Source organism: Leucoraja erinacea, chromosome 16 (genome assembly GCF_028641065.1).
Source record: "Leucoraja erinacea ecotype New England chromosome 16, Leri_hhj_1, whole genome shotgun sequence".
Taxonomy (NCBI): Eukaryota; Metazoa; Chordata; class Chondrichthyes; order Rajiformes; family Rajidae; genus Leucoraja; species Leucoraja erinaceus.
Window position 1 is genome coordinate 29,667,507 of NC_073392.1, and position 18,926 is coordinate 29,686,432.

Below are 18,926 nucleotides of genomic sequence, written 5' to 3' on the forward strand. Positions count from 1 at the left end.
CTAGTTTTATTGTAGTGTTACCTCTCCAACATATCATTCTTTTGGATGTTGTTCCTATAAGTGAATGGAGTTGATAGGTCTGGTCAAAGCATTGTAACATATTGTTTGAAATCAGTCTGAGGAAGGGTTCCAACCCAAAATGTCACCAATCCCTGTTCTCCAGAGATGCAGCTTGACCCATTGAGTTACTCCAGCACTGTGTCCTTTTTTTGTTTGAGTTCAATTTTCTGTTGTTTATGTATGTATCAAGCCACTTGTCTGCTTAACTTTGTCCATCAAGAGCAATACTGCTAGTCCCTAGACAGCAGTGGGCTGGCATTTATTATTTATAAGTTGATTTTTGTAGCTAACCTTTGAATGCAGAGATTTTCAACAAGTTCAACAAGAAAAATCTGTTCTGTCCAAAGAAAGTACTTTTTGATAAAGTGTTTTCATTACTGACTTTTCAGTGACTGTTCAGAGAACTGAACGATAATTTATTCAAACATTCATTCTTGGCAAGTATTGAAAATGCCTAGTGCCAAAGGCAACGGATCCAAACCTTTAATGTACTGTTTCTGTTTACTATTTGGATGTTCTTACAGCTTGCCATGCATCAGATCATGATTCAAAATAGAAATGTTTTATTCAATCATGTTACTGGTATGTTCCCTCTCATTTGGGAAGTTGTAGAGTTGCTCGTTACATCATCTGGTAGCATGCATATATAAAACGGAAGCACCTGTAGTATAGTTGTGTGGCTGGTAAGGGAAATGTTTGCAACCAAGTGTACATCTATACTGGTCTTGCACAGAAGCCAGAATACCTGTCAAAACAGCACAAAACCTAAAATCGGAATATTTTTGTCAAAGAGTGGAGAGTGTGGTAGTTCAAGTTCACATTTATTGTCACATGCACCAATTGGTACAGTGAAATTTGAGTTACAATACAGCCATACGAATAAAAATACAATACACAATTGAATTTAACATAAACATCCACCACAGCGGAATCAATGTTTCACACTGATGGAAGGCAATAAAGTTCAGTCATCTTCCTCTTTGTTCACCCATGGTCGGGGCCTAGAACCCTCTGCAGTCGCCGCTCCGTCGGCTCGATGTACAGGCCCTCTTGCCGGGATGATCGAAACTCCGGCGTCGTAACGGAGCGGAACACATTCAATGGCTTGGAGTTTCCGAATAGGCCACTTCTTATCGGAGACCGCGGCCTCCGAAGTCCACAGGCCGAGCCGGAGGAAGCTCCAACACTGGCGATCCTCGGCAAAAGATCCCAGGCCTCCGCGATGTTAAAGTCAGCGTCACGCCCACGGCTAGAAGCTCCGCAGACCACAGCTCCACGGTATTAAAAGTCAGCAGGCCCACACTCTGGAACTCCAACACTGGCGATCCTCAACAGGATCCTAGGCTCCAAGATGGTAATTCAGCGCTGCACCTGCTGCTGAAACTCTAGGCCAGCTCCAGTAGGAAAGGTCTCGCCAATCAGTTGTTAGGCTGGGGGGGGGGGGGGGGGTAACGGGTGAAGATGCGGCAAGGAGAAAAGAAACATCTCCAACCCGGTAAGTGACTGAAAAATGGTTCCTCCACCACCCCTCACATAAGGCATGCTGAGAAACATTAGCTTTCTCTCTTAGTCCCCAACCACGCAGCCTGAATGCTGCAAAGTGACATTGTTCTTCTGCTGCTTTATGATCCAATTACATCTCAATGGATAAAAAAAACTGATTAAATGATAACATGGTCCTGCAAAATCAGTTCAATGGCAATACGCAAATGTCAAATAAGTCAATACCTTATGCTTATGGACTTCCAGACATAGTTATTCATAAGCAGAGATAGGTGGTGCTCCAGGAAAGACATTAAGTGTTCTTTTGATAAAAAATAAAGCACAAGAATAGCGACTCATTCTATTGTCCTTGCCCTGGACACAAAGGGAAAGAAAAAGTTTCATACAATCACAAAGGAAAATCATATGTGAAGCTGATGAAAAGGGATCACTGAAAACTGGGAACTAAAAAAAGAGAAGCTACAAAAGAAACTATAGTAACCAAATATAAAGGGAAAAACAAAGAAATGCTGAAAAGCAGAATTAGGTAAATGGAAAAGGAAGGAGACTGGCAAGCTGAATATAAGCATCAGCTTTACTGGACAAATTGGTCATGTCTTATGCAATGCCGTATTAAAAGGTCATATACTGTACGTAGAAGAATCATCTGGAAAAGACAAACCGCATTTGAAAGGATATACAACTGCTTTCCTCATTCGTAACCATATCTTTTCTATTAATGATCCTGGAGGTGCTGCCTCATAATCTTAACTCAACCTCATTCGGTTACTCCGTTATTGCACCTTTTTTGCACTACAATGTTCACACCATTTTGCTGCATTTGTATTTATCGTCGTATCTTTCATTACCATATACACTGTGCATTCTATGAACTTGTGCAAACAAGGAATTTCATTGCACCCTGGTGTATATGCCAAACTAATCTGTAACTGAATCGATTTTTGTATCCTAGCAGGATTGATTTTAGCAGAAAGTATTTATTAAGCTTTTGGCTAAAACAGGAGCAGTATAATGTTCAGGAAATTGAACCTAAGAGTATTGTAAACTAAAGTATATTTTACCTTTAAAAAAACTCAACAGCCAATGAAATGAGTATGATCCAAGTGTGTACTTTAAATTAAACTTACAGAATTACAAATAACAACAAGGAAGACAACGTGTGGAGTCCCTACCAGCTCTAAGAGCAATCCAATTAGTCCAACTCTGCTCTCCACAGCCCTGCAAATATTTTCTTACTGATAGCTATCTGTTTTCTTTTTTACCTCTACAATCTAATCTGGCGGTGCTCAAATAAAAATAATGATGCTCACTTCAAAAGTCATGTCAAGAATGTTTTCTTGTAATCTGTCCTGCAACAGAACAATGAAGTTCCTACTTGTAGCACATCCTTCATGTTCAAGGGATGGCCCAGTGGATGAGCCATTTGTGCTGCTAAAGCATAGCTCCAGGGACCCAAGTTCAATCCTGACCTCATGGGCTTCTGTGTAAGCAATTTGCATTTTCTCACCCCCGTTTCAGCTGGGCACCCAAGGTTTCTCTCACATTTGAAGACAAGATAGCAGGTCAATTAGCGACTATCAATTATTCCTTTGTATGCGTTGTGCGAAAAGAACTGAAGTGAAGTTGATGAAGATGCCGGAGAGAATATGATACAGGGTTGCAAGGGGAAAAGGGAAAGGGGCTGATGGGATTGTTCTACTGAGAACCAGTGTAGGCTTGAGGGACGGATGAACTCTTTCTGTTGCCTCACAATTGATTAGCAAGGGTGTCAGGGGTTATGTGACAAAGGCAGGAGAATGGGGTTGTGAGGGAAAGATAGATCAGCCATGATTGAATGGCGGAGTAGACGATGGGCCGAATGGCCTAATTCTGCTCGTAAAAATTATGAACAAGTACAGTATTTCTCACTGAAGACTGGCTATAAATAAATGACCCATTTAACACACATAGACAGATTGCTGCCATCAGTGCCTCATCACAAAGTGACATCAAGATAGAACATCCAAACATTTCAGATTTGGCTCAGCGCTAATATTCCTGGCTTTCCATCAAGCAGCTCTTCTAATGTTACTTTTGCGAGTTCAAGTGGGACTTGAAAAACATGAACACATCTTGAGATATGCGCTGTCCAATAATTTGCTAAACAAAAGGCACCATGCATTCTCTCAAGACACTGGTCAAGATTTTGTGACGTCATTCAAAAAAGGGAAATGGTATGCATAATATTTAACTCCTAACTAATTTTACTCAAACTGATTAACCATATAACCATATAACAATTACAGCACGGAAACAGGCCATCCCGACCCTACTAGTCCGTGCCAAACACGTATTCTCCCCTAGTCCCATATACCTGCGCTCAGACCATAACCCTCCATTCCTTTCCCGTCCATATAACATAGAAACATAGAAATTAGGTGCAGGAGTAGGCCATTTGGCCCTTCGAGCCTGCACCGCCATTCAATATGATCATGGCTGATCATCCAACTCAGTATCCCGTACCTGCCTTCTCTCCATACCCTCTGATCCCCTTAGCCACAAGGGCCACATCTAACTCCCTCTTAAATATAGCCAATGAACTGGCCTCAACTACCCTCTGTGGCAGAGAGTTCCAGAGATTCCCCACTCTCTGTGTGAAAAAAGTTCTCCTCATCTCGGTTTTAAAGGATTTCCCCCTTATCCTTAAGCTGTGACCCCTTGTCCTGGACTTCCCCAACATCGGGAACAATCTTCCTGCATCTAGCCTGTCCAACCCCTTAAGAATTTTGTAAGTTTCTATGATCCCCTCTCAATCTCCTAAATTCTAGAGAGTATAAACCAAGTCTATCCAGTCTTTCTTCATAAGACAGTCCTGACATCCCAGGAATCAGTCTGGTGAACCTTCTCTGCACTCCCTCTATGGCAATAATGTCCTTCCTCAGATTTGGACACCAAAACTGTACGCAATACTCCAGGTGTGGTCTCACCAAGACCCTGTACAACTGCAGTAGAACCTCCCTGCTCCTATACTCAAATCCTTTTGCTATGAAAGCCAACATACCATTCGCTTTCTTTACTGCCTGCTGCACCTGCATGCTTACCTTCAATGACTGGTGTACCATGACACCCAGGTCTCGCTGCATCTCCCCCTTTCCCAATCGGCCACCATTTAGATAATAGTCTGCTTTCCCGTTTTTGCCACCAAAATGGATAACCTCACATTTATATACTATCCAATTTATTTTTAAATTATAAAAACGAACCTGCCTCCACCACCTTCACTGGAAGCTCATTCCACACAGCCGCCACTCTCTGAGTAAAGACGTCCCCCCTCATGTTACCCCTAAACTTCTGTCCCTTAATTCTCATGTCATGTCCCCTTGTTTGAATCTTCCCTACTCTCAGTGGGAAAAGGGATAACCTGCTCATTTTTTATAGTCACTATCTAATAGATCCAGCTGTGCACAAACAAATAATAATTTGCCCTTATATTATAGCAGTACCTACACTGATGTTAGAATATGGTTGTGTTCTCTTTGTACTCGGGATGATTTAAGCTTCCAGTTGAAACTGTTTGTGTGCACACAGGTCCATATTGCATTGTTACCCTCTCAAAATATTTTGTAATCAACACTAAAAAAAAATGCAGAACACAGCCGCCCTCAATCAAAATTTGGACCTTGATCTTTAATAACCCTTACAGCAAGCATGTTGAAATCCTTGCCATGATGCAAATGTAATGCTTTTGTTTCAAAAAGATACACAATACCAGTAAAAATGCTGACACACAGTCCAGCCCTATTCAAAACTGCATTCACAGGATGTCCCTCCTCTCAGACTGACCTAATTTCCAAAATAACTCAAAGGAAACGGACAAGTTTGACACCCTGCCCAATTCGGAGATCCACATTCCAGTTTCTAATCCAGGACAAGCCTGGGGGAAATCAAAAACTGGCTGAAATCCACTTTGATTTCCTCATTCTCCATATACAGTCTCTAAACAAAAAGGAATGTGGGCCTTTATAAAAATAAGCAAAAATAACAGACATTGCTTCTTTAAGTGTTCACAGGAAATATGCAAATAGCTGTATTTCATACCAGTCAAGATAACAAGTTATCCAGATTTAAGTGTTATAGTACTTTGACACTTTAGATTTTCAAAATAGATTTCAGGCAAGTTGAAACTCCTACAGTTAATGAATTAAATGCATAAATTCCTACAGTTAATGAATTAAACGCATAACCTTAGTGTATGTGCTCCTTCCATCGTTTCACTGGGCTCGAGTATAATTGATGCATGCTCGAGGCTCTCAGCATCCATCTTCCATCGTCACTGACTGATCATGGGCCAGGGATTCTCGGGAGTCAATGGAGATGTTACTTTTTTCCCCCAAAGAGGCTTTGAGCATATTCTTGAATCTTTTCTTGTGGAAGTGTCTGAAACATGGCGTGAGTTTTTGGGGTTTGGTGTTCAGCGTGTATATACTGTGGCCTACCCAATGGAACCAAATTAATGCAATTAGGATCTGAAAGGGGAATGCTGGCATGGCAGAGGCCACTGACATCAGTTTGTTATGCCTTCAATAGATTTGGAAGACTTTGCAAAGTCAGCCTCAGTGGCATCTCCACAGTAGAAATAACATGTCCCACAAAAATGAGGGTCATTCTGAATCAGTCCAAAGAAGGGCCCCGACCTGAAATGTCACCTATCCATGTTCTCCAGATATGCTGCCTAACCCGCTGAGTTATTCCAGCGTTGTGACCTTTTGTGTAAACCAGCATTTGTTTCCGCTCCCTGCATCACAGATATTCAACATATATTTTGTGGGGTATGCATCTTGGATTTAAGCCATTTTTCACTTTAACAAATACTGCACCCTCTCTATGCACAGGAATATACTGAAGCAAAAGTCCAACAATGCATCTTGCCTCATTGTTTTAATTGATAAAATTTGGCTGCTTTAATCATTTTTACAGGAACCTTTTATAAATCAAACAATGGTTGTATCTGGTATAAATGGAGGTGTTTATTACGTGCACAACATACAAGTACAAAATATAATGCAGTCTGTTTTGTGCAAAATATCATAGTATCCACATCAATTTTATACCAGTGACATTTTATTTTTTTTAAATTGCATAATATGTGCTCCTTTTATCATTCAGAGATATGTGTACATGATCCAGCATGTATTCTAGCCTAGATTTTAAGAAAACGGCACAGAAAGAATTTATGCAATTGCCTTTTGAAAGTGTTTTGGCCCCAAGCCAGAAGTATTTTGGGAGGCTTGGGGGTAGTTGCAGGAAGCTTTCCACTACATCAACCATTGGTGGAAATGCCAACAGAACCACAGATAATGAAAGTGAGATTAGTTGTGATGGCGTCCATAACCAAGTAGTCCATTGCCGTATACTACACAAACACTATATGTACACGTAGGCAGAATATCAGATGGGTGCATTGCTCTCTGACATAAACCACACTCCAGAAAGCAGAGAAAACTGGAAATAAAAATAACAATTGTGATAGTTGAACTTAACATCACAGGTTGCAGGATTAATGATGCCTCTGATCACAGCACCAGTCAGTATGACACTTTAGTGCATTACAAGTTAAAGTCCAACGATGAATACGTCACCCAATTCTCTACTAAACTTCGACAGATATATACGGTGGAGAACATACTGACCGGTGCATCACAGCCAGGTTTGGTAATTCAAGTAGATAATTCATGCTCTCATCTTGCTCCTATCATCAGGAGGAAGGTACTGAAGCCTGAGAACTGTGATCTCCAGGATCTAGAACACCTTCTTAAACCATCCTACACAACCACAACTCTACCTTAGCACTGAACTACTATGGAGTTTGCACTAAAATGGCTGCTCTATGTGATTTGTTTTTGTATTCTCATAATATGATTAACTTAGAATAACTGATAATGTATTATGTATTTATTGCTCTTGTTGCTTTTAATGGGCCTGTAAAGTTGCAGTAAGAAAAAATCTTAGTTGTGGTTCATATGGCAAATAAACATCTCATGAATATTTTGAACAATATCACAGATTGTTGAAATTTATGATTTACAGCTAGGTTAAATATGACTGAACATTTTACTGGGTAACACACTCAAATTCAAGCCCTGGAATCTATCTACAATGCACAATCACACTTGCCTTCGAGGAGAAAAATAATATTTTGCCACAAGTATTCATAAACTAAAGATAGACACAAAATGCTAGAGTAACTCTAGGCAGCATCTTTGGAGTGAAGGCATGGGTGATATTTTGGGTCGAGACTCTTCTTCGGAGGTCTTGACCAGAAACGTCACCCATTCCTTCTCTCCAGCGATGCTGCCTGCCCGCTGAGTTACTCCAGCATTGTGTGTCCATCATTGGAGTAAACCAGCATCTGCAGTTCCTTCCTACACATCCTATTCATAAACGGAACCACTCAGAGCTGAAAACAAATGCCTAGATAAAATGTAGTCTGCTGTTGGAAGTTTCTAGACTACCTTGCTGTAAAATAAACAGGCAACTGGATACAAATGAAATAAACACTCCATTCATTGTCAATGATAATGTCAAATGTAACAAATGCATAACACATTATGCATTTCTGATGCATTTTGGTCCAATGCATTCCTGGCTAACAATAGCTACCATTGCAAATGACCGAGAAGTAATTCTGTACATTAACAAATTATTCTGCAGACCAAAAATCTATTCACTGTCAATAAAATAGCAAAAACCATTTCAGTTAAATCACAATACTCCGTCTGTTTAATAGTGAATCAACAGCACAGTTAATTAAGTGCTTATGATTAATGTTACAGATGTTCTAGAATTGAAGTAAAAAAATCCAAAGAAACTGCACTACCATTTTTAAATGTAGTCATTTCCAATGAAAGAGCAAGCTATATCCCCAATAATGAAAACCAACCATATCATATCATATCCTTTATAACTATAAAACTCTGATCTTGCGTGTGTGTGCGTGCGTGTGTGTGTGTTTAATTTTTGTGTGTTGTCACAACTTCTCGAAAAAACGACGCGCTAACGGTAAATTTTTAAACATATTCTTCGAGAGATTTACCCTCTGGAGTCCGAATTCGCCTTATATGAAAAATTCATGCTTTATTTCTCGAGTTATTTATGAAAATTTATGGCCTGCTCTGTGTTCCACACGCTGGTAGAGACATCACCCCCCCCCACCCCGACCACTCATCCCCCATACTCCAGCCCTGGAGCCTACAGCTTGGAGCCGTCAGCCGAACAAGGGAGTATTGCGTTCGGGAACCAGCCCTCCCCTATGACGACCCCCCACCCCCAGATTTAAGCCGCTGAACTCTCAGTCCTTCGGTTGACGCCTGCCCCGCTGCCCAGTCTGATAAGGTGAATGGTCACAGGAGTGGGAGTCTAAAACTAGAAGGCATAAATTTAAGGCAGGGTGAAATAGTTAGAGGGGACATGAGGGGTAATTATTTGCAGGTAGTGGGTATATGGAGCAAGCTGCCAGAAGAGGTGGTAGTGGAGGCTACGATTATATTTAGAGGTTATTTGAACAGATACATGAATAGAAAATGTTCAGAGGGATGTTGACCAAATGCAAACAAGGATTAGTTCAGGTCGGGGCATTGGTCAGCATGGTTATATATAACTCAGCTCATTCTTTTTTTATTTTATTTTTAATTTATTTTTATTAGAAGCAATTGTACATGGATAAATCGATCGGCATCTACAACTATACAATTATTGTACAGCTACCTTTTTTTTTCAAATTTTATCATAACAAACACACAGTTGACAGAGAACAAAAAACAACAATTAAAGGAAAAAAAAATTAAAAATAAATAAAAACAAAAACAAACAAATAAACCCAAGAACATATCAACAAACAATAAAAACAAACAAACAAAACAAAAACGAGTTGAGGGCAGCCAGAATACCAGTCAAAGTGCAAGATCAAAGTTCGCTCAGATTAAAGACATAGCACAGCAGCAAAATAAACAAATCAGACAGTTATGCCTCATCAAGCAATATCAAAAATGGTTTCCACACCTTCAAAAAATAATTTTGTGAATTCCCTTTGTTAAAACAAATCTGTTCCATCTTAGCAATAGAAAGCATTTCGTTGAGCCGCCTCTTGATACATGTGGAGAGTGGAGACTTCCAATTCAGTAATATTCTTTTTTTAACTGCAACCATACCTGCTCTAAGAATCTGCTTCTGGTGGGAAGGAAGGGCCCTTGTATTGTCAGAGCAACCAAAAATAGCCAGATTACAATCAGGCGGAATATTTATTTGACATTGTTTGGAAAGACAGTTAAATATGTCACTCCAGAAATTACTTAAAACTGGACAGTGCCAAAATAAATGTGATAGTGATCCTTCTGCAGTACCACATCTGTCACACATGGAGGAAACCGATTCAAAAATCTTGTTAAGTTTGGTTTTAGAATAATCTATGCAAGACTTTAAATTGAATTAATCTGTATCTAGAACTAATAGAGCAGCTCTATATACTGGACAAACCTTCCTCCCACAGTTCATTTGACACAGAAGCGCCCAATTCTGCAGCCCAGGCCTCCCTGAGATGACCGGCTTCAACTGGTGTCGTAAAGGCAGTGACAAAGCGGGAGTCAAGTGTTTAGAGTCAGGCTGTGAGAGAAGTAGATCATAAAGAATGTGACTTTTTGGTTTGACTATGAATTCTGGGATACGCTCCCGAACAAAATGCCTGACTTGAAGGCAGCGATAGAAGTGTTGTTGAGGAAGGCGATATTTAGTTTGGAGCTGAAAAAATGAGGCAAATTTATTATCTACTCAGCACATTCTTAAGTGCATCAACAAAATGGAAACAAGTGATTCATGAAAATAATTATGTGGAGTACTTTTAGCAGAAATTTGAACTGCAATTTCAAGTGCACTTTAGACACAATTTCCTGACTACATTCAAAACAGGAACTCTAGCTCATTGTTTGAAGAAGTGCAAACATGGGAATTATATTCTTGTTTTAATACCAAAATGCAGGATTACTCGTTTTAACACATTGCATTAAAAAAATCACATTTTCTGAACCAACATTTGTACATTAATATGATGACTTCCAACATTTGGAACATATATTGATAATATAAAGTATAATGGAAGAAACATACAAAAAGATGGGGAGGAATGACATTAAATTTTGAAAATAGGCTCTTTTTACACCACCTTCCCAAAAGGTTGGGTGAAGTAGTGGAATAGAACTTAAATATTAATGGACCTGTCCCACTTCGCCGATAAAGCTTTCTTTCTCATCTTAAATCAATGCCCCCTTAGTTTTAGGCCTCCATGCCCCTGGGAACTCTCTCCAATGATCTGCTAATTAATCTGTAATAACAAATGTTGGTTAAAAGATAATCTGGACATTATCACATTTGTCCATCTGATGTGCATAAAAAAATTGGCTTACTTTCTCCCCAGATTCCTCATTTTAAGTACAGCAAAAAAAAACATTCTTCCCAATGCACATGGTAATTTTGCCCATATGCTACAAGTGTGAAGCACTGATCATAACAGCTTCAGAACAGTCAAAGATTTATCAATAATTATCGGCACCTATCTTCCAAACTGTGGAATGATATCCAAGTATTGTGCGTGCGTGCGAGGGGCTGAAGCATCCATATAGTTAGATTTAATTGGATTGCAAACTGCAGAAATATATTTTTTCACATTAAAAGTTTATTTTGAACCTAACAGCAAAGCATAAGTATACAAAATAGTTGTGAGATAACCATTTCACATCCTCTGTAAGGTAAATCTCACAAGTAGTATTTTAATCAATATAACTTGGATTTTACATTCAAACTCTTTATCAGGTGATAGTTTTGAAATTGTGAGGTCAACCAGTGGCCAGCAAACATATCGTATACTCCAAAAGAAAACCACTGCCATTCTTCAGCCTGAAGGGCCCTGATCCAAAACATTGTCTTTCCATTTTCTTCCACTGATGCTGCCTGACCTGCTAAGTTACTCCAGCACTTTGCATTTTGCTCAAGATTCCAGCATTTGCAGTTCATTGTGTTTCCACTTGCTTTCTTGTTTTGCATTTGGACAATCCTTTGCCAATTATTTTTTTGTATTTGTATACTTTAAGTAAAGAGGCATCTTACTCTAACACCATTCTATTTCATTATTCAAGGCAACAAATCATTTGGTACAAAAAAGAGCTGCAGGAGGAATTCAGCAGGACAGGCATCAAACTCACCAGATATTGCTGCAAATAGACACTGTATTGTACTTACTCTATTTAGATATCGTTTTTTTACCCTGATTTGTTGCTTTAGTTGAAAGTGGGACGATTTTTAACATTGATTCAGAAAATTAATTGGGGTCTATGTAGGAAACATTTGTAGTATTATATAACTATAAAAGGCTGCTGAATCTTCATTAACATCGAACTGTGGGCTTAAAAAAAAAAGCAGATCAGAATCCTCTCTATTCTGCATGATTAGTCAAAAATAAAAAGGTAAATGAAATGAGCTAGAAAAATTTGCCTGACACTAGTCAGCTTGAAGTCAGCTCACTAGTCCGTCTGAAGAAGGGTTTCGGCCCGAAACGTTGCCTATTTCCTTCGCTCCATAGATGCTGCTGCACCCGCTGAGTTTCTCCAGCTTTTTTGTGTAACCTTCGATTCTCCAGCATCTGCAGTTCCCTCTTAAACACTAGTCAGCTTTAGTCCATCTGCACATTCCAATGACAATCAGGTATGTGAAACATCACTAATAACTTTTACATCCTAAGGCTGCAGCACAAGTTCAAATGCTTCACCAACTACAGCGCTTCAGAATGTTAGGTACAACAGGAGGTATTAGTATTGAAATTAAATCTGAACAATTTAATAACCTAGCGATTGTTTTCCACCTCACAATGGAACATACACAAATGATGGGCAATCATGGCCAATTTCAGAATTTGAATATACAACTGGTACAACAATTGTAGGCATCTGCTTCTCCTGTGCAGAAAACCAATGTAGGCTGATGAATTAGAGAATTATGTTCAATTGCCCATTCTCCTTCAGAGGACTAGGTAATAATTATTTTCCCCCTTCACACCCTCTAACAGAATCTGTTAAAGCTAAACTTTAGTCCTCACTGCTTATCATTTTTAGTTTCCAGTGCCATAATTTCTGTGGTGAAACGTGATGCTGTTTTTTATTCATTTTTAAAATGCAGTGGTTCTTGAGTACAGATAATTTGTATTTCATCCAAAGATGTTGTTGTCCCCAAAAGCCCACTCACACATGCCAACTATGCTGACATCAGATCTATCCAATCACAATCCAGGATTAAAATTCTTACAGCACAATAAAACTTTTAAGATACTGCATTCTTCAAGGGAAAAAAAAATGCTTCAGGGTGGAAATTATTCCAGAAACTTGCCAATCAAAGAAGATTATAAAATTCAGTTAACAATTCCATCTTAAGAAACTTAGGAACCAATCAGAAGGTGCAGAAAGTCAAAGTTGTCTTTTGTTGGAGATTCTAGTCATCAAAAGTATGCCATATATATATATATATATATATATATATATATATCTCTGTTAAAACCAACTGTTGAGAATTACATGAGGAAAATGGGAGGAGTCAAGTTTCTATGGAAAAACTAAAAGACTAATAATGACGACTTTTAGTGTTTCCAGATCAATTACACAAAATCCAAATAGTAATCTTTTATTCATGCTCATATGATGAACTCATGAATTGGCAGGCAAGCAACAATCCACAGGCAGGACATTAGTTATGATGTTTAATTCCAATTTTACTGAGATGATCGATTAGAAACAAGTTAATTTATCAGATGGATGAAAAAGCTAATCATAACAGATAGAATTATTGGAAAATTGGCAATAGACTCTCCCACTAGTGGAAATATTCTCTTCACATCCACTCTATCCAGGCCTATCATATCTAGAAATTATTCTAGCAACAAATAAAATAATTGTGGGAATAATATAACTTTCTTTCAACATAAAGTTAAAGACCATTAGACCTAACAGTAACTAGAAAAGTAAGCAAACATTGGATTGGGTAAACAATGCAAGTTCTTAACTCTGCTGTTCGGAGAATTTAAATAAAATGACTTAATTTAAGGATCACTGGAGGCACAAGATAAATTTGAATTATGGCATCCTTATCCTCCATGCTTAATCTTAAGGTAGATACTGACTTTTAAAATGATTTAGGTATTTGAAAACAATTAGAAACTAACAGAAGTGGATTTACTGTGCCACCTCTGCAATTGCAGTTAAACACAAATATTCTGTTCTGTGTATAATTTATAAAAATGCTCCAAAACAGCTTTGCACATATTTTTTCAAAAATGTGGAGCAGTGACATTACAATTGGGGCATATGAAAAGTTTAAAATATCATATTGTTTTTGTTTGTTGTTTAATAATAATAGACTATATAGGTCGCACCACGTACTTCGGTTTGTACTATTATGATCTGGTTACCAAGTATTAGTGATAACTTTTGGGGGGGTTATTGATTGTTGTACATTTATTTTATTTGTGCATAAATGTGTCTGTAAAGCTGCAGTAAGAATGTTGTTGTTTCCATATGAAAATTACACTCTTGACTATTCAAGAGAAAAATCGGCTATTTGCAACTCCAGTACAATTTAGCACAACTCCATAAAGGAAACTACCACACTGATATCTAGAATCTGATTAATTGATCAAAATTAGTCACCAAACTATCACTTAAATGGAAACAGTACTGTCCTCCTGGGTCCAAAATTCTGACAAAAATAGAATTGTACCAGAGAATCGACATGGACTGTTAATTTCAAAAAAGCAGTATTCCTCATAGAATCTTCACTGTATTATTTTGAAGTGTGAAAACTTAGCAACACAGAACAAGATTTTGTACACCAAAATTGTCTTAAGGGGTACTGTTTTAAGATTAAGTGATGATAAATAAATAAGAATGTTACAACCAACTCAAACCACACTCGCACATTAAAACCTAGAGCATTTATGACTATATTTGAATCAAATGAATAATGGATGTGGGCATTAGTTAGGAAGCCAATATTTATTAGCAATCCTAATTACCCTTGAAAAGATGCGGTTTCTTCCTTCTCAAAGTACTGCGGTGTGAAGTTACTTCAATTGAGCTGTTAGGCAATGAGTTATGGAAATTAGATGCAATGACAAAGGATGCATGATATTTTCCGCAAACAGAGATTTGAAATGGAGGGGTATTTGTGAATAATGGTCCTAGGCAACTGTTCCTTCGAGCCAGTGAGGATCATGGATCTGGGAAGAAGCATCTTGCAGGTGACACACATTGCAACCACAGTGAACTAGTGCAGAGGGAACAGCTATTTAAGGAGGCAGATATGGGAACAACTAAGGGGTTGCTTAGTATAGAAGTTAGAAACACAGAACTGCAGATGCTGGTATACAAAAGATACAAAGTGCTAGAGTAACTCAGTGGGTCAGGTAGCATCCCTGGGGAACAAGGATAGGTGATGTTTTGGATTGGGACCATTCTTCAGACTGATTGCTTATTATTGTAAGTTAATTTGTTGCAGAACATGCAGCCAAAGAACAGCTCGTATAACATTTCCGAGGTGTGTCCTAGTCAAGTCAAATGCAGTCCCCAGGACATTGACAGTGACATTTGGTGATGCGAATGCAATTGAATATCTAAAAGTGGTCGTGAGGTGTTGGTTAGAGTCACTTGTTGAACATAGTTATTGCCTGTTAATGAAACGGCACAAATATTACTCAAGTCTAAATGTCTCCCAGATTTTCTTCCATGCGGCAACAGACAATTTCATTATGAAGAGCCAAGAATGGAATTGATTGCTCTGTAAACCCAGGCAAAGATCCTTACTTCTGAACTAATGATGGAGGAAAAGTTTAATGGAATAGCTGAAGGCCATGCTGGTTTTAGACCTCCAATCCTATCTTGGTCCATCTTGCTTTGTGCTAGATACAACGCCATGCTAGAGGATATTTCCCAAATATTTCAAAAGTTCTTTGAAAATGCACTTCATCAAATACCACGGTGCTATCCCAATATCCCCGGAAGTGTTTTCCACTTTTCAGAATAAAAGCCTTATAATGAAGTCAGGCCCTGATAAAACATCATTCACACTTTTACCATAAATGCTGTCTGACCTGAATATTCCCACATTTCTAATTTCCAGAAGAACATTTTGCTTTTACACACAAATTCTCCAATCTTGCCATACCAACCTGATAACATATTTACATTTTAATTTTGGCTGGAAAATACGCAATTTCATCAGAGTTCTGATTGCATGCAAAAATAAAATCACTCCTTCCATAAAGATCTGCTAATATAATATATACATCATCAGAGGCACATGTTGCTCTTAAAATATCCAACCGTGGAAAAGCTCATAGCCAAATTCACACCTGGCAAGAATATCTGAAGAAGCAGGCTATTCAGCCCCTCAAATCATTTAATGTAGCCGAATTGACTATAACCAATCTGATCATAATCTGTATACTGCACTCTTGTCTATCATGGGTAACATTACACCCATCTCCCAATCTATCCCCAAACCTGTTTCCCCTGACCCACTGCACTCAATTGTGCCCCACAGAGGGAGTAGAGGAGGGAAGAGCAGCCCTAAGATTTATGCCTCCATCACAGCGAGGAGGTGCTTGGTGGACTCACTGTGGTGGGTTAATTTGTGTTTACTGTCTGTTCTGTTGTTTATTATTGTATGTATGGCTGCAGGTAATGACATTTCGTTCAGACCATAAGGTCTGAATGACAAATAAAGGATCTAATTCTAATTCTAAATTGTTGTACAGATTCTGTAAAGATATCTCAGCAGCAACTGGGAATCTAACCTTACATAATTTTAATTATTGTTATCTTACAAGAAATGAGCAAATTACCACCAAAAAACAATTTCTTAGATCATGTTTTGTTCAAATATTTTCTATAGATATGTAATAACATTCACTACAGGTTATGGATAAATTATAATTGTATAAAGTAACAACTTATTTTGCAAGGATATATACCAAGGACATTTAATATTTCGTAAAATTGGTGGTAAAAGATTATCCATCGTAATCCATATTAAATAAAATTAGAAACGGTCAGTGTTTAGGTAGGCAAAATAACTCAAGTTCCAACAGGTTCAGAACCAGTTCCCCTTTAAGTTTATGGGAAACAATAAAAGCTTCCTTCATTGAGAAAATGTCATCCCCAGAGATGAAGTTTCAGCCAAGAGATCATCTTTAAGTATTCCCCTTTTAGATTCTTCATTGTTCAATTTATTTTTGTATGGATTATTTAAAGTAAAATGTTAATGTTATTCAAGGGTTTAAAAAACAGCCATTGCAAAACAAGGACTGGATGAGGGGACGGGCTACAATCCTGAAATATTAATACAAACTAATTGCTCAAACAAATCAAGTTGTAAAAAGTGCAAGGAAATTAAGCTGCCAAATTGGCGCACACGCATTTTTTGGGTGAATAAACAGCAGAAACTACAAACTTAAAAAAGATGTCTTAAAAAAAAGAAATCAAAGAAATCCTAACTTGGGTCACGATAAGGCAAACATTTCTAGACCCCAACCCTTCTTAAAAAAGGTCGAAAAATCTTAACAGAACTATGACTAGTCTGCCAAAATACACAGACACAGAAGCCAAAGAAAATCTAAATTTAGGGCGGTTGCCATTTTAAAATAGATCACCTCATTTTAGATGTCCTGATATTTCCGGGGTTTTTTTAAACATAAGAAGCTGTCTGATCACACTTGAAATATAAAGCTAAATCCTGCAGATGTGCAAAACGCGAACACATATCTACGAAATAAGGTGAGATTTTTAACCATTAAAAACTTCATCTTGGTTTTAAATAAAGTAATTCCCTCACATCCATCACCCCATCCCTGTTATAAACACAAGGGCCTCGATTTACAAATGCTTCCTCTCCCCAATTACAAAGAAAATCCATTCAGTGTTCCACCCACCCACCACCTACTTAAACCGGCATCTCAAGAGCCCAACATAGGCAGTAAATTCGCATTAAAGGACTAACAACACAGCAAAACAATATAAAACTTTCCAACATCCAGAAAAAAAAAGAGAAAACAAAGGAAAATCTCCAACTGAACAATGAAAACAGGAAGAACCCGGGGAAGAAGATACCTACATGATGCTCCAACTTTGTGTTTGAGTGAAGAAGGGAAGATGGAGGGGAGGCAGGGAGCGGGGTATGGGGGTGAACCAATAGTTGAGGCGCGGGGTTAATGCATTGAGGCAATTTGAGTATTTTTTGTTCAGTAAGAGATAAAAGCGAGTCCACCCCACCCTGCATGATGCCCCCCATTCCCCTTGGGTTGGGTCAATTGCCCCCAAAACAAAATCCAAACATAAGATGGCGGCGGCCAGCAACAGATGCTTAAAAAATGGGGCAAAACACCAGTAAATCTATTCGCAACAGGTCAACATCCACAATATAAACCTTGAGATCAAAAACTCATTAAAAAAATATAATTAACCTTGATTAAATCCAGTCAAACTGAACACACAAGCACTCACACACACATCCAAATGTCCCGTCAGCGCAGGCCGGCTGTCGTTGGAAAAACACCAGGGCAAAAAAAAAAACCCTTAATAGATTAAGAGGAAAGGTTTTACGGTGATGGTTCTCGATCTGAAAACAGGCGAATTAGTGAATGCAATGTGACTTACCGGCAAGGTTGTGATTTTGGCGTGAGGGTTGTAGGTTTGTGTGTGTGTGTGAGGTAAAGGTTTGCTCGTCCTTTATTTTTCTCCCTGTGGCGCCACTTCCTTTTCTCTCTCGGTTAGAATCGGGCCGGGCTGAGACGAGGCGCGCTCCCGCGCGACGTGGCCACGCCTGGGGGGAGGCGAGGGTTGCACAATCCACAGCAACTATTCTCTTCCCAGGGGCAAGAGCTTCTCTCTCTCGCTCTCTCTCCTGGAGACCGATTGATCACTTGAACAGAGAGAGCTTTGCTGGAGGGAAGGAATTCACCACAGGGTGGGGAACTTTGGTAGTGCACACGTTGGCATTAAGGAAAGAACAAAAAAAAGCTCTGAATTAATGTCTAGCTACAAATAAATCACCAAAGAGTTATTTTACTACGCATTAGTCACCATACCGACTGGTCGCACTAAGGATTGAATGATTTATGGAACTCTTATTGGTGTCATTAATTTATTGATTTTATTTTTATTTATTATATATTATCCATGTCTATTGTGTTTTCAGGCCGGTCATACTGCTGCAAATAAGAGTTTCATTGTTCAAATGTGAAAATTCAAGAATGCTGGTACAAATGACAATTAAACTCCCTTGACCAGTAGAGGCTC

General features: G+C 38.6%; 1 protein-coding gene across 1 annotated transcript in view; it reads right to left on the minus strand.

The window, feature by feature from the left end:
* LOC129704725 (transforming protein RhoA) overlaps positions 1-18,510 on the minus strand; it is a 30,722-nt gene extending 12,212 nt beyond the window's left edge. Inside the window, exon 1 of the mRNA XM_055648034.1 lies at positions 18,285-18,510. The gene's annotated coding sequence lies outside the window, so the exon portion shown is untranslated. The remainder of the gene's footprint in view (positions 1-18,284) is intronic.
* Between the last annotated feature and the right edge of the window lie 416 nt (positions 18,511-18,926).